The sequence below is a fragment of the Gossypium hirsutum genome, chromosome D02, assembly GCF_007990345.1.
Source record: "Gossypium hirsutum isolate 1008001.06 chromosome D02, Gossypium_hirsutum_v2.1, whole genome shotgun sequence".
Taxonomy (NCBI): domain Eukaryota; kingdom Viridiplantae; phylum Streptophyta; class Magnoliopsida; order Malvales; family Malvaceae; genus Gossypium; species Gossypium hirsutum.
In genome coordinates, this window is record NC_053438.1 from 13,735,541 (window position 1) to 13,749,856 (window position 14,316).

Below are 14,316 nucleotides of genomic sequence, written 5' to 3' on the forward strand. Positions count from 1 at the left end.
ATGGTTCAATGGTAAATGAATCTGTTCTGAAAAAAAAAGTCTTGTAAAAACTGTCGCCCGTAAGTTGCTTTATGAGGTTGTAAAGTTGAGTGTTGTTCCTATAGATCCAAATTATTATGAATAGTGAACATTTGTAGAAGTCCAAGTCTCAATTTTTCATATGGACGATACACCATTGTATACATTTGATCCATGGCCTGCATGTAGCAACTAGCTATACTTCAGCGGGTTCAAAATTCTAAAGATAACTTGTATAACCTTTTTGCGAATAATGATTGCAGGTTCGTCTGATTGAGGGAATAATTGATCAAGTTGAAGGAACAATTCATGTCTCTTGGGTGCAGCCACGAGTTTTGGGAATTCCACAGATCAATAGATTGCGTGACTGGTTGGATAATTGGACGGGAAAAGTACATAATATGCTTGGTTATCAATTGAGGCTGAAACACCTGATCTCGTTACATCATGAATTTTTTTCTCCAGTTCCTTTCTGCCATTGTAACAATTTTGTTATTTGAAAAGGGCAAGAAAAAGGGAAAGTGAAATGATGAGCAATGAGGATAGAGATAAGCGTTTGTCATTTGCGGGTAGAGCTATCTTTGTATGATTCCTTTAGTAGGTATTGTTTGATCCTTAAATCTTTGTTCTGAAAAAAGCGGCTCATGTACTAAACTTTTAACTTTTTGGCATTTGTTGGAATGGCACTGGAATGCCTAAGGATATGGTTAACACTGTAAACACCAACCTTATCTTTCATTTTGTATTGGGATTTTTCATTAGATACAATCAGATATGATCCACTTTTGTGGATGAAAGTGCATTTTCATTTCAGATTAGATATTTTTCTATATGTTCTATATATTGTTCGGCTTCAATACATTACTAGACGAGCTGTGCTACTTAGTTATTAAACTACAAATATGTTGATTAGTTTTTACCATTTACATGTGATGTGAATGAATCTTATAGGATTATTGTCAATCTTGAACAATTAAACCATTTGATTCGTATATTTAATTTAATTTGATTTATTTATTTATAAATAAATTATTGCAATATATGAAAAAACAATTTAAAATATAAAAAATTATTAATATGTATATAATTTTATTAATATATGTAAAAACAACTTTTCCGAAAAATATTTTTAGGAACTACCAAACAACAGAAAATATTTTACACAGATTTATCCAAACACCAGAAAATATTTTCAGTAAATCATTTTCCAGAAATGTAAATCATTTTCCAGAAATCATTTTCCGGAAAACATTTTACTGGCAAACAAACAGACCCTAAGATTCAAACCTTTTAAGGTCTAGTACCTTAGCTTTTGCTAATAGTGTCTTAGACCTAATCATAGCCTAAGTCACATGTCCAAGTTCGAGAGCTTATTCGAAAAATGAGTAGATTTAGATAAAAATATAAGTTTGAAAATGAGTTTAAACAAAAAAAAAAGACTAATTTTCTAAACGAGTTAGGTCTCGGATAAGATTATTTTTGTTCAGGCCAGGCCCTGTCAGAATTAGTTGTTTTGCTGTCGTTTCATTGTTGTTTTGCTCTTATTTTATTATTATATTGCTATATTATTATTGTTGTTGTTGTTGTTGTTGTTTGGATATTGTATAACTCGTGTTTTATTGTTAATTTTGCTACTTTGCTAAGTTACAACTATCTTAGTGTTATTTAAGTATAAAGACTTTTTTAATATATTTTTAAATTGTTCGAAAATATTTATTTTAATATTTTTAGTGTATTTGATTATTATATTTTTAAATTTAAAAATAATCTAAAAAGATTAATACGGGCGGGGTAAATCAAATTCAGATTTAATTTTTTTAATCTGGATCGAACTTATACAGGATTTTAAGTCTATTTTTCGGACCAAACAGAATTCAAACATAAAAATAGATCTAAAATTTTATATTGATTTGAAGTATGATTAGGTGTCTAGTGTCTAAACCTCATGAACAAAGATTAGATATTTCTAAATAAAATTTTGACTTCAAAATTTTTAAATAAAAATCAAATTTTTTTTAAAAAAATTTGATATCAAATATAGAAAGATGTGTATAAAAACAAAGGGGTTAATGGTCTACAGCCACATGGCAGCTGGCAAAAAATGGGGTATTCGTCATTATCCTTGGTAAATGTGTGAATTTGCGTAATGTTAAGGGTATGGTGAGATTTATACTCTAAAACAAAATCTATCTCCACTGGAATTGACTTAGTGTAATGCTATGTGAGTGGAGCCATCAACTCTAATTTTAATTTGATTCAATTGGAATCAAGATTTATTTATAAAATTTTAGTTAACTCATTCAATTCACATTTACATCATTCCATATTCTTCATGCGGGAGAAAATTTAGTATAAATTATGTTTATTAAAAGAGTATATAAATATTTTATGCATGTAAAAATAAACTGAAGCTTTTATTTAGAGTTGTACATGAGTTGGATTAAGTTCTGATAAAATTTTAGGCTCGATTGATAGGTTTGACTTTAGTCCAGCTTGAAAAATAAGCTTAAATTTTTGTCTAAGTCTAGTCCTCATGTATTAATTTTTTAATTTTTAATTTTTATATAAAAAAATTTAAAAATATAATACACCAAATACACTAAAAATATTAAAATAAATGTTTCCTAACAAATTGAAAATAAATTTTAAAAAAATCTTTATACTTAAATAACACTAAGATAAGTACAACTTAACAAGCAAATACCTCTAAAATAGTAGCAAAATTAACAATAAAACAAGTATTATACAATATCCAAATATTAACAACAAAATAGTAGTAACATAATAGTGAAATGATAGCAAAATAGTGGCAAAAAGTGAGAAAACAACAACAAAACATAGAAGAATAAGTATTTTTTTATTGAAAATTCGAGCCGACCCAGGCTCAAAAAAAATCTTATTCGAGGCTTGATCCATTTTCTAAATGAGCTTATATTTTTGCCCAGACCCTCTTATTTTTCGAGTGAGCCTTCGAGTGGGGTCTAGTGACCCGACCCATGGAGAACTCTACTTTTATTTAAGTGGTAAAGTTGAAAGTTTAAATATTATATGGTTTTGAAGTTCAAATTTCATTAGTGTAACTTTATAAATACATAGTTTTTTAAATTAAATCGAGTATCAGTTCAGTCAAATTCTTAGATGATATTAGATTACTTGATTATAGTACACTCACAATGTGGATAAAAAAACTAATATTTATAAAAGAAAATTATATTAAAGCTAAATAAGGCTTTGGTGAAAATGTGTTTTAGGTTCAAATCTCATAATAATAATATTTTATAAAAATATATATAAATATAAAAAATAGCTTCGCATTAATATTTGTTATTTTGTATGAGTCAAGGATTTTTAGTATTAGTATCCAATTGATTTGTGACAGTATTTCAATCAAGAGCTTAAACGACTTAATTGGTTTCATAAGTCAATGGGGAGCCAACTTATTTGAAAATTTATCAAAATACCCTTCTATAAAGTAAGTTGTATTATTATAAGAATCCTTTTTTTAAAAAAAGTTTTTATATAAAAAAATGAATAACAACTCAATTATGATGAATTTTGAACCCATAACACAGTAAATCTTAAACATTTAATTTTACCATTTCAACTAAAATTTTATTTAATTTTATATCACTTTTTAACAAATATGTTTATCATGTAATTTTTTTACCCACGTCACGAGGGTTATATGTTATAGTTATAAGTTAAATTATAGAAATGTATAATAATAGTAAAACTATACATGAATTTTGGTTTAATGTATAATTGAATGTAATTATACATATGAAATTTTGATTGTAATTCAAATGTATGCATAAAATTTTAATTTTGATTCAATTGTATATATTTAAATAATAGATACATTAATTTTAATTTTATGTTGAATAAATATATAATTATTTGTATATGTAATAGGTTAATGATAAATGATGTTATATTAATAATTACATTAGTGATCTATAAAAATTAAATCAAAACATTTAAAGTATAAAATTACATAAAATCAAAATTTATGTATAATATTACATATTAAATCAAAATTCATTTATACTTTTAAAAATTATCGAATTTGCTATGATTATTAGTTACAATCATAAATTTAAAAAATCCGTAAAAAGCATATAATGGAAAATGATAACATCGTAACATTATAAATTATGTTCAAAAACACTATACATGTTGTTGCTTCTTATATTGACATATGGCATTTTTAAATGTTTTGTGGAAAGTGGAATCAGGTGGGGAAGGAATGGTAGAGGGGAAGGGGAAGTAAATAAATAATTAAAATGATGAGAGAGGGAAATGGAAGGAAAAATAAAAATAAAAATAAAAAGGTTTATGTTATTAATATTTTATTATTAAATAGATATTCATTAAAATTAATATATGTTTATAATATTTTAGAACGAGATTTATTTTATTTATATATTTTAGTATCTTATTTGTAGCTTTTATTGACATGGTAATATGTTAAAAATACAATATGATATTTATAAAAAAAATAAAAGTTAAATATAACCATTAAGTAATATATAAATAAAAGGGTAAACTATAAAAATAGTCACTTTTGTTTGTATCAGATTACATTTTAATTATTTATGTTTGAAATGTTACGTTTTAGTCACTTACGTTATCATTTTGTTACGAAGTGGTCACTCTACCATTAAACTCCGTTACCTCTCTAATGATGGTCCTACGTGGTAGTCCAAATGGGTTTTAAATGCCAACTTAGATGTCCTATGTCGCAGTCCAAATTAAATTTATTTAATTAAAAATCTATTTTCATCTGGATATCCCAGTTGGTATTTAAAACCCATTTGGACTACCGTTAGGGAGGTAATGAAGGTTAATGGTAGAGTGAGCACTTCGTAACAAAACGATAACGTAAGTAACTAAAACGTAACATTTCAAATATAAGTGACTAAAATATAATCTGAGACAAAAAATAGTGACTATTTTTATAATTTACCCTAAATAAAAATATTAACATGTAATTTAAATTAAATTATGAGGCATGTAGGTTAATGGAAATTTAAATTAAGTTATTTAGCGTAGGGGAAAAATAAGAAATTTTATAATTCGTTAAATTTCATAAAAATTATACTGAAATGGTGTTTAAAATATAATACCTATATTTATATTAATATTTTCATAATAATTAGTTATGATATTAATAATACGAGTCTTGGAGAATGTCAAAATTTGAATCTAATATTAAGTCAATTAATAAGTTTAAATAATTTAATGTGTGTAAATGATAATATTGATTATAATTATAAAATAATTTATGTGCCTTTAATTAATATATAATAATGTTAAGTAGTAATAAATTGTGTTGACCCTTGTGGTCGTTTTTCGTTAAAAAAGAAATGTTAAGTAGTACTTATATATAGCGTGTATATTTAGAATACTATGATATTTATTATTAATTAAGGTTGTTTATTATTTTATAAAGAACTAATAATTAAATAAGAGTTAGGTTTAAAATATATTTTTAATACTTATATATGGTCTATATATAGTATACTAAAAAATATATTATAATAAAAATTTAAGTCTAATTATATACTGGATGGCTTCTTCTTATTCTTTTGGATTTTTTAGTGGTGCTGAGGCTAATTCCCTTAGGGATCCAAACACGAAAAAGGTACTTTCCAAAGAATCAACTAGTGTTTTAGAGGATGAGATGGTTGTGGATACCATGACAACCCCAACTTTATCTTGGAAAGATCTGGTACTGGGGAATAAATCGGACGAGCAAAAAGTGGTGGACGAAATAAATCCGTTAGACAAATACTTTGCTTTACAAGATGGATATGTTAATAAGTTGATAGTTAATGGCATCCCTTCTATTGACTTTTCGGAAAGGATCCACCAACTCTTAGTTGAGGAAATGGCCACTTCAGTGGTACTTAAGTTACTAGGAATGAGCATCATTTTCTGGCTCTACAGAATAGACTTTATGGATTATGGAAACCTTTCACGCCCTTCCAATTAGGGGTGAGCATTCGATCGAATTGAATCAAAAATTTTTGAGTTAATCGAGTTTTCGAATCTCATTTTATCATCCTAATTTTATTTAAAGTTTTCTCGAATCGAGTCGAGTGAGATGGAATTCAAATCGAATATATTTGTTCGAGTTAAATTTTAAAAAATAATTTTGGGTCCTTGTAACCATTGTCACCCATCGTAATAAAATTTATCCACCTTAATCAAAATTTTTATTAACTTTCATCACCTCATAATTTATTTATTAATTTTTTATATACTGGTTAGCTTATTTGTTTGCTTAGTTGTTTCAATTATCTTCAGATTCTTGTCACTATGTATTTTAGAATTAAAAAATATATTAAATATATTAAATATAAAAATATGATTTTTTAATAAAAGTTATTTTAAAAATAAAATGTGAAATTGATACCAATATAAAATTTTAACACGAATATTTTATGGCATAATTAAGAATTCAATTTTAATATAAATATTAAATATGACTAAACAATTCAACAATATAAATAATATAAAATGTGAAATTTAATTTAATAATATAAATAGTATATATAAATAAAATTATTACTATTTATGTTTAGTGATTTTTTTGGATAATTTTGATTTTTTATTTGAGAGTAAAGGGTGAGAAGTAAAAGTTTAGGGGGAAAATAAAAAGTTTTGGGGAATAAAAGTTTGAGGGAGAGCAAATAAGGGGAGTAAAATTTTGGAGGGAAAATATCAAAAAAAACATTGGAGGGGGGAGGGTTTGGGGTAGATGGGAGGTGGGATGGGAAGAGAATAAAAGTTTTAGGAGAAAAGTGGGAGGGAATAAAAATTTTGGGGGAAAATAAAAGGTTTTGAGGGTTTTGGGGAGTAAAATTTTGAGAAAAAGTAAATGGAAGAGTAAAATTTTGGTGGGAAATAGATTTTGGGTAGATTGGGGGGTTGGAAGGGGAGGGGAGTAAAAGTTTTGGGGGGAAAGTGGGAAGGAGTAAAAGTTTTGAGGGAAAAGTAAAAAAGTTTGGGAGTTTAGGGTAAAAATGTAAAATATTATAGTTTGATATTCGAATTATTCGAGTTATTCGAATTTGAAAACTCAGCTCGATTCGAACTCGAAATTCGAAAAAAAATTTGAGTTGATTCGAATAACTCGATTCGTTTAACTCGAAATTCAAATTTTTTTCGATTTTTTCGAGTCGAATCGAGTTTTGCTCACCCCTACTTCCAATTGATGGACATTGAGAATGGCTATTTTTTAGCTAAGTTTTGAAGCATGAAGGATTATGAGAAGATATTATCACAGGGCCCTTAGATCATTTTTGGATAGTACTTAACTGTTCAACCTAGCCAACTCTCTCATACCTTAACTTTATCATTGTGTGGATCAAGTTTCCAGGTCTTTCTAGTTTTCTTTACAGAAAGGAGATATTATGGGAAATTGGGGGTTTGATCAGAAAAGTAACAAAACTAGATTTCAATACAGACAATAAGGGAAGAGGACGTTATGTGTGTATGGCCGTTTATATAAATATTGACAGACATCTAATTTCTCAAGTTCTAATCAATGGAAAGATACAAAAAATTGAGTATGAGAACCTACCGATGGTGTGCTTTTCGTGTGGACGGTATGGCCATAACAGGGAGGTTTACTCTAATAGATCTCCACTTTCTGCTGTATTAGAGGTATTATTACAGTCGTCTAGCTTTGCTTCAACTGCTGTGGAACCGTCGACTGCCGTGGAACCGTTGACTGGAAAAGAGAATACAACTCGTGGATGTTGGTGGAGTGAAAATCCAGGCGCTAATCTCGTGAACCCAATAAACTGGGAAGGTCTAAAGAAGGGGAGGAAATCACGGGTTCAAGATTTCAATCTCTAATGGCACTAGATTCGGAAGAGGTGAAAATAAATTCTGTCAAAGAAGATTTTTTAGAATCTAAAAAGCATGGAAAAGGGGTTTTAATTGATTATGAGGGTAAATCTGGAAAGGGGTTAAAAGTTTCAAGGAATGATGTAAGAAAAAAAATTATGGGCTAATCACCTAGGATCTTTAATCGTACCCAGCAAGAACGACATAAGGTCTTTAGACTTTCTAAGGGCCGAAAACCTGTAGCTGATCACTTTGGGTTAGCGACATCGGGGGGAACAATTTGTAGGCCTGCTCGTACAATTGGATCTGATTCGGGTGTGCATAGAAAAAATGATGTGGAGGCTTGTGTGGTTAATATCGAGTCTAAAGATGAGGAAATTTCGAAGGGCCCCTCGATTATAACAAAAAAAGGTTCTTTTAAATACTTTCCCTTATGAGCCCATTTTAGAAAACATTTTGAAGAATATTATTTCAAAGGCTCCCACGATTCTAGTAAATAATGGTATTCCTAAGGTTGGTACTCTTGGAGTGGTTACAAGTAATTTTTCTTCTACTCCAGTTGAAGGTAATAAGGATCTCTCTTTGCATTTTAATCCACCTTTTGAGGAGCTAAATAAAGAAGCAATGGTTGTGAAGGGTGGTATTTTAGATGCTAAAAAACATTCAGCAGTTGCTTTTCAAGAGAAGGTGAATTCGAACTTAGCTAGAGCCAGTGACAGTAGCGAGTTGGTTGATGCGGAAGGTTAGTCTAGGTCGACAAAAAGAAAGGGGATTGAAGAGAAATCTTCGGGCTCCAATGGGGTTTGGAAAATTAATATGAATAAAACAATTAAGGGATCAGGTAATCGCTTCAAGGCTTTGGGAAATCATTGAGTCTCTTTTGTTAGATCCATGTTAAAGGCATCAGATCTTATTTCCTCTGAGCTAAATGGATAAGAAGCTAAGATTCTGACAAATGAAGAAGGGGAGCGGCCAAACATTTCTGCTACTGGTTGACAGTAAGTTGTTCCTCCTTTTTACTTTTTATTATGAATTTATTTATCTTTTCCCAGAATGTGCAAGGTTACACGAATGTTAAATTTCCTCGAATATTTTGTGAATATAATAAACAATATAGACCTGATATTATCATTATTCTTGAGCCAAGAGTTGCGAAGTTAAAGCAGGCGCTATTATTGTAAACTTGGGGTTGGAAAAGTCACTTCGCATGGAAGTAGTTGACTATTCTAGAGGTATATGGTTAGGTTGGAGGGAAACCCTTGATCTTGAGGTGATTGGGAATCATTCCCAGTTTATCTTGGTTCGTATCTATTATATACATCGATCTGTGTCGATTTTTATTGCTTTTGTTTATGGTAGTCCTGACAGACAGAAAAGAAAGCTACTTTGGAGAGATTTATTACTTTCTATTCCATCTGGTTTTTATCATTGGATGGCTATCGGGGACTTTAATGCCATTCTCTCGTCAAGTGATAAAAAATGTGGTTATGTGAGAGGTTAGAGGTGTTCATCATTTGGTGAATTTGTGGATTTGGCGCAGCTTCAAGATCTTGGTTTTAGGGGTCCTCTATATACTTGGCATCGTGGTAATTTGTTTGAGAGTTTGGATCAAGCCTTACGAAATGAGGTGTGGTTGGAGTTTTTTCCTTTTTCTTTGGTCTCCCATCTCCCAAGAATAAAATCCAATCATAGGCCCCTTCTTTTCAATTTGTATCTGGACATTAATACCTCTTTTGGTAGGCCTTTTTGGTTCTTAGCTGGTTGGACAGAACACTCTAATTTCTCAGAATTTGTTGCGGATAAGTGGAATTTTGATGGCGACATGACTAGCACGATTGCTCATTTCACAGATAGACTCAAAGATTGGAATAAATGTGTGTATGACCATATTATGGCTTGAAAAAAGAATCTGATTCATAAGTTGACAGGTTTACAGAAAGTAAAGAATTTTTCTGGCTCTAATAGACTTGATAAATGTGAATTAGAGGTTCGGGAGGAGCTTTAAAATGTCCTCTATCATGAGGAAATGCTTTAGAAGCAAAAATCAAAAAGAGATTGGTTGAGTTTGGGGGATTGCAACATAGAGTATTTTCATAGTTGGACGGTTGAGAGAAAAAAGTTTAATCGAATAATAGCTCTACGTACCTCGGATTGCAACACAAAGTATTTTCATAGTCGAACGGTTATTTTTTCAAAAAACTGTATAGAGATGTACCAAGTCAAATGGGGAATCTTCCCCCAAGTGCTTTTTTGAGATGGATTTTCTTGGAAGATTAGTTTCAAATGAAGAAATAAAAAATGCTCTTTTTTACATGGCACCGCTAAAAGCTCTAGGGAGTGATGGCTATCATGCATTATTTTTTAGAAATAGTGGGATAATATCAGAAGAGCCATTTGTAAGTGGACTAAGAAGGGTTTTTATGGCAATATTATAGACTCGGATTGAATAACACTTTAATTATGTTAATTCCTAAAGTTCCTAATCCAAAAAATTTTACCTATTTTTTGTCTAATCAGTCTTTGCTCTATTTTGTATAAGCTTGTCATAAAGGTAATTGCCAATCATTTCAAGGCGGCCTTTCCGAAGATTATAGGATAAGAGCAAGCGAAGTTTTTTGCTAGTAGAAAAATTAGTAATAATGTAATCATTGTGCAAGAAGTTTTGCACTCCATGAGAATCAAGAGTAATCGTAAATGGTTGGCCATTAAAATAGACTTGGAGAAAGCCTATGATTGAGTCCGATGGGATTTTGTGGAAGCCTCTCTTAAGGCGACACACATTCCTAATTATCTTGTTAAGGTTATCATGTCTACTATATCGACCTCCACCATGCAGGTTCTATGAGAGGGGGTTCTGACTTCTAAATTTAAATCAGTTAGAGGAATTCATTAAGGATGCCTTTTATCTCCATATCTTTTTGTGTTGTACATAGAATGGCTAGGACATCGCTTTTATTTGACAATATTGGACAGAGATTGGGATCCTATCCAATGATCCAGGAGAGGGCCAACACTCTCGCACTTGTTCTTTGCGGATGATTTGGTTATCTTTAGTAAAGAGGATTTGATTCACTGTGGAATTATCAAAGATTTTCTAGACTAGTTCTATGATTTCTCTGGGCATAATTTCAATGTTAGGAAAACCAACATTATTTTTTTGAGTGGTGTAAAAAATGAGTTTAAAGAGAAAATTTGTGCAAATCTTGGTTTCCAACAAGTTCAGGATCTTGGTCACTACTTGGGGATTCTGCTTTTCCACCAAAGGGTCATAAATAGTACATTGAATTTTTTAGTGGAAAAAGCCCGGACTAAGCTTTCGAGTTGGGATGCTAAGAAATTATCCTTTGTAGGAAGGGTGACTCTGGTGCAATCAGTTTTATTATCAATCCTAAATTACCTTATACAATCAATTTTGGTTCCTAAAGGCGTTTGTGACTCTATTAGAAAATGGTGAGACAATTCATTTGGGATGCGTCTGATAGAAAGAGGAAATTAGCTTTAGTTGGTTGGGATAATATCTGTCAACTACAATCTCATGGAGGTTTTGGATTGTGACATCGTAATGATCAAAACATCGCTGTCATTGTAAAACTTGGTTACAATATTGTCACTAAGAATGACACACTACGAGTCTAAGTTCTCAGGTCAAAATATGGAATGAAGGAAAGATTAACTGACAATATTGGACGAAGTAGACGCTTCTTCATGTGGAAGTCCATTGCAAAAGTTTGGTCTCTACTGAAAGATAATATGATATGGTCCGTTGGAGATGATACTAATATATATTGTTGGAAGGATTCTTGGGTTCCTAATGTGGGTCCTCTAATTAATCATGTTTCAGCTCATCCAAATGTCATCTCAAATTACAAGTTGAATGAGATGATTTTGAAAGATGGATCTTGGAATCTTGATTTATTTAGAGTTTGGTTGCCAGAAGAAATTATTCATCTTATCCTTAGTGTCCCCCTACCTTTATCTTCTACTGAATCAGATTTGATCATATAGGCTTGTTCTACATCAGGTGCTTTCTCGGCCAAAAGTGCGTATTGGTTGATGAAGGAAAGAAGTAGTGTCCTAAAGATAATATATGGAACACTATGTGGAACTTTCCTGGTCCATAGAGAGTTAGACATTTCCTTTGGTTAGCTTTGAAGCAAAGACTCTTAACCAATGCCGAAAGAGTTTGGAGGGGGTTTAGGCAAGACAAGCTATGTCCCCTTTGTAGATATGAAATTGAGGATGCTTTACATATGCTCAGAGATTGCCCAACTGCTAAGGATGTTTGGATACGGGTCATTCATATAGATCAATAGGGTTTTTACTCCACCTGTAACTTTCCTGATTGGTTGATTTCAAATTTATAGGTTCAAACCAAATACACCATAAAAGAGCAAATATGGATATGTTTCTTCAGATTAGTCTTATGGTGTATCTAGAAGAATTAAGATCTATTCATCTTCCGGGGTAAGTACATGAATTTGAACAAGATTCTTAAAGTCTCTTTTAGCTGGGCGAATCAATATACTTCGACCAATAAGTGCACTTCGATAATAGACTTGGTGCTCCAACTGGAGAAGAATATCCTAGGTATGTGGTTTTTCCTTCACACAAATGGTGCAGTAAGAACACATTGGTACATCGGCTGCAGGTGGCATGGTAAGAGACAAAAAAAGGATGTGGATTCTTGGCTACAATCATTTTCTCGGGAAGTGTTTGATCTTTGACGTAAAAGAATGGGGCACTTTGGATGGCTTAATATTGCTCGAGAAACAAGGATACAAGGTTGTTATTTAGTCCGATAATCTTGAGGTTGTTAATACCATTTGTGATAACCAGTCAGCAAGATCACATTCATCATTAGTTAGGCAAATTCAACAGATTTTGTCAAGTAAAGATAGATGGTTTCTGAGATACTCCCCGAGAGAAAACAATCAAGTAGTATACACTTTAGCAAAATTGGCTCTGAATAATGATGATGATTTATGTATTTTCGATAAGCTTCCAGTGGAGATTCAAGTAGCACTGAAAGATGATAGTCTTAAGGAGTTTTCGAATTTGAACATTTCTATGTAACCATTATGTTTCCCTAGTTTTTATATGTCCCCCTAAAAAATATATTATAATATTTAGATTTTTAAATAATATTATTTCAAAAAATCTAATTAATGTATGATTTTTTTACCTATTAGAATCCTTAATTTTAAAGACGTTTCATAGGAGTCTTAACTCTTGTTTCTCTTAGGTTTTCGAAGGTGTGAGTTCAAGTTTATTCTACCATTTTTGTGCAGTTTTATCTTGCCTAGTCAAAGCTTCTTTGTTGGTTTGTTTTATATTGTGTTTTGCTAATGGAAGAGGGTATGCAGAACTTATCTATTAAGGAGAGAGAGGGCTTGGAGTTGGTGTTCGAGTTTGATATTATAGTGTCAGATGGCATCGACTATGATCTTTACCTATTGGGTAAATTCAAGGGTAAGCGGGTGATAAACTTTCTTGCTATGGAGTGTATGTTGCTTTCATTATGGCAGCCTTTGGAATGAGCAAATATTAATTTAATAGGTGACTCGAGTTTGTATCTAATTCAGTTCTTCCATGTTTTAGATTTGAAAAAGATGATCTTGGGGGGGAGTCCTTTAACAATCATATTCTATTGATTCATCAACTAAAGAAAAGAGAATATTTAAAGCACGTTGTCTTTTTGTTTGCAGATTTTTGGGTTCAAGTTCATGATTTCCCTTTAGGTTTTGCTTCAGAAAGGTTGGCAAAGGATTTGGGGAATGTTTTGGGGTATTTTTTAAATTACGATTTGAATAATTGTATGGATTTTATGAATAATTTTCTGCGTATTTGGGTTAGGCTTAATATCAATGAGCCTCTCATAAGGAAAAAATAGATCTGTTCACAATGTGATAATTATTTTGAGGTGTCTTTTAGTTACAAGCACATACTGCTGTTGTGTTACATTTAGAGGCACCAAATGGAGTGGTAGTGCATGGTTGGCAGAAGGAAATTCGATCGTAGGTGCGACAACAGACACAGGGGTTAGTTTCTTAATGGTGACATGATTATGGTGGATTAGGGGAGCATGATTTTGGGGCATCAAATCAGGAGTTCAAAATATAGGATGAGATAAGGGGGATATAAAAATTCAAAATTATTTATAATATTTTCCTCAATCATGTGCGCATATGCCAACTATTATTGGAGTAAAAAATGGTGTGGGCCTCCTATGTGTAAGTGAAGGAACTTTTGTGCATTGCTCATGTAGCCAAGATACGTCCAAGGTGGATGACTTAGAGAATAGATGCATAGATATGGAGGTTGTGAAGAAACGACTAAGGGAAGTGTTGACTAATGTGGTGGGTGACCAAATTCAGTGTGCGAGGATTATTTCTAAGAATGTTGTTGATGTTTCTATGTCTTCTTTATCAGCTAGTCCCTTGT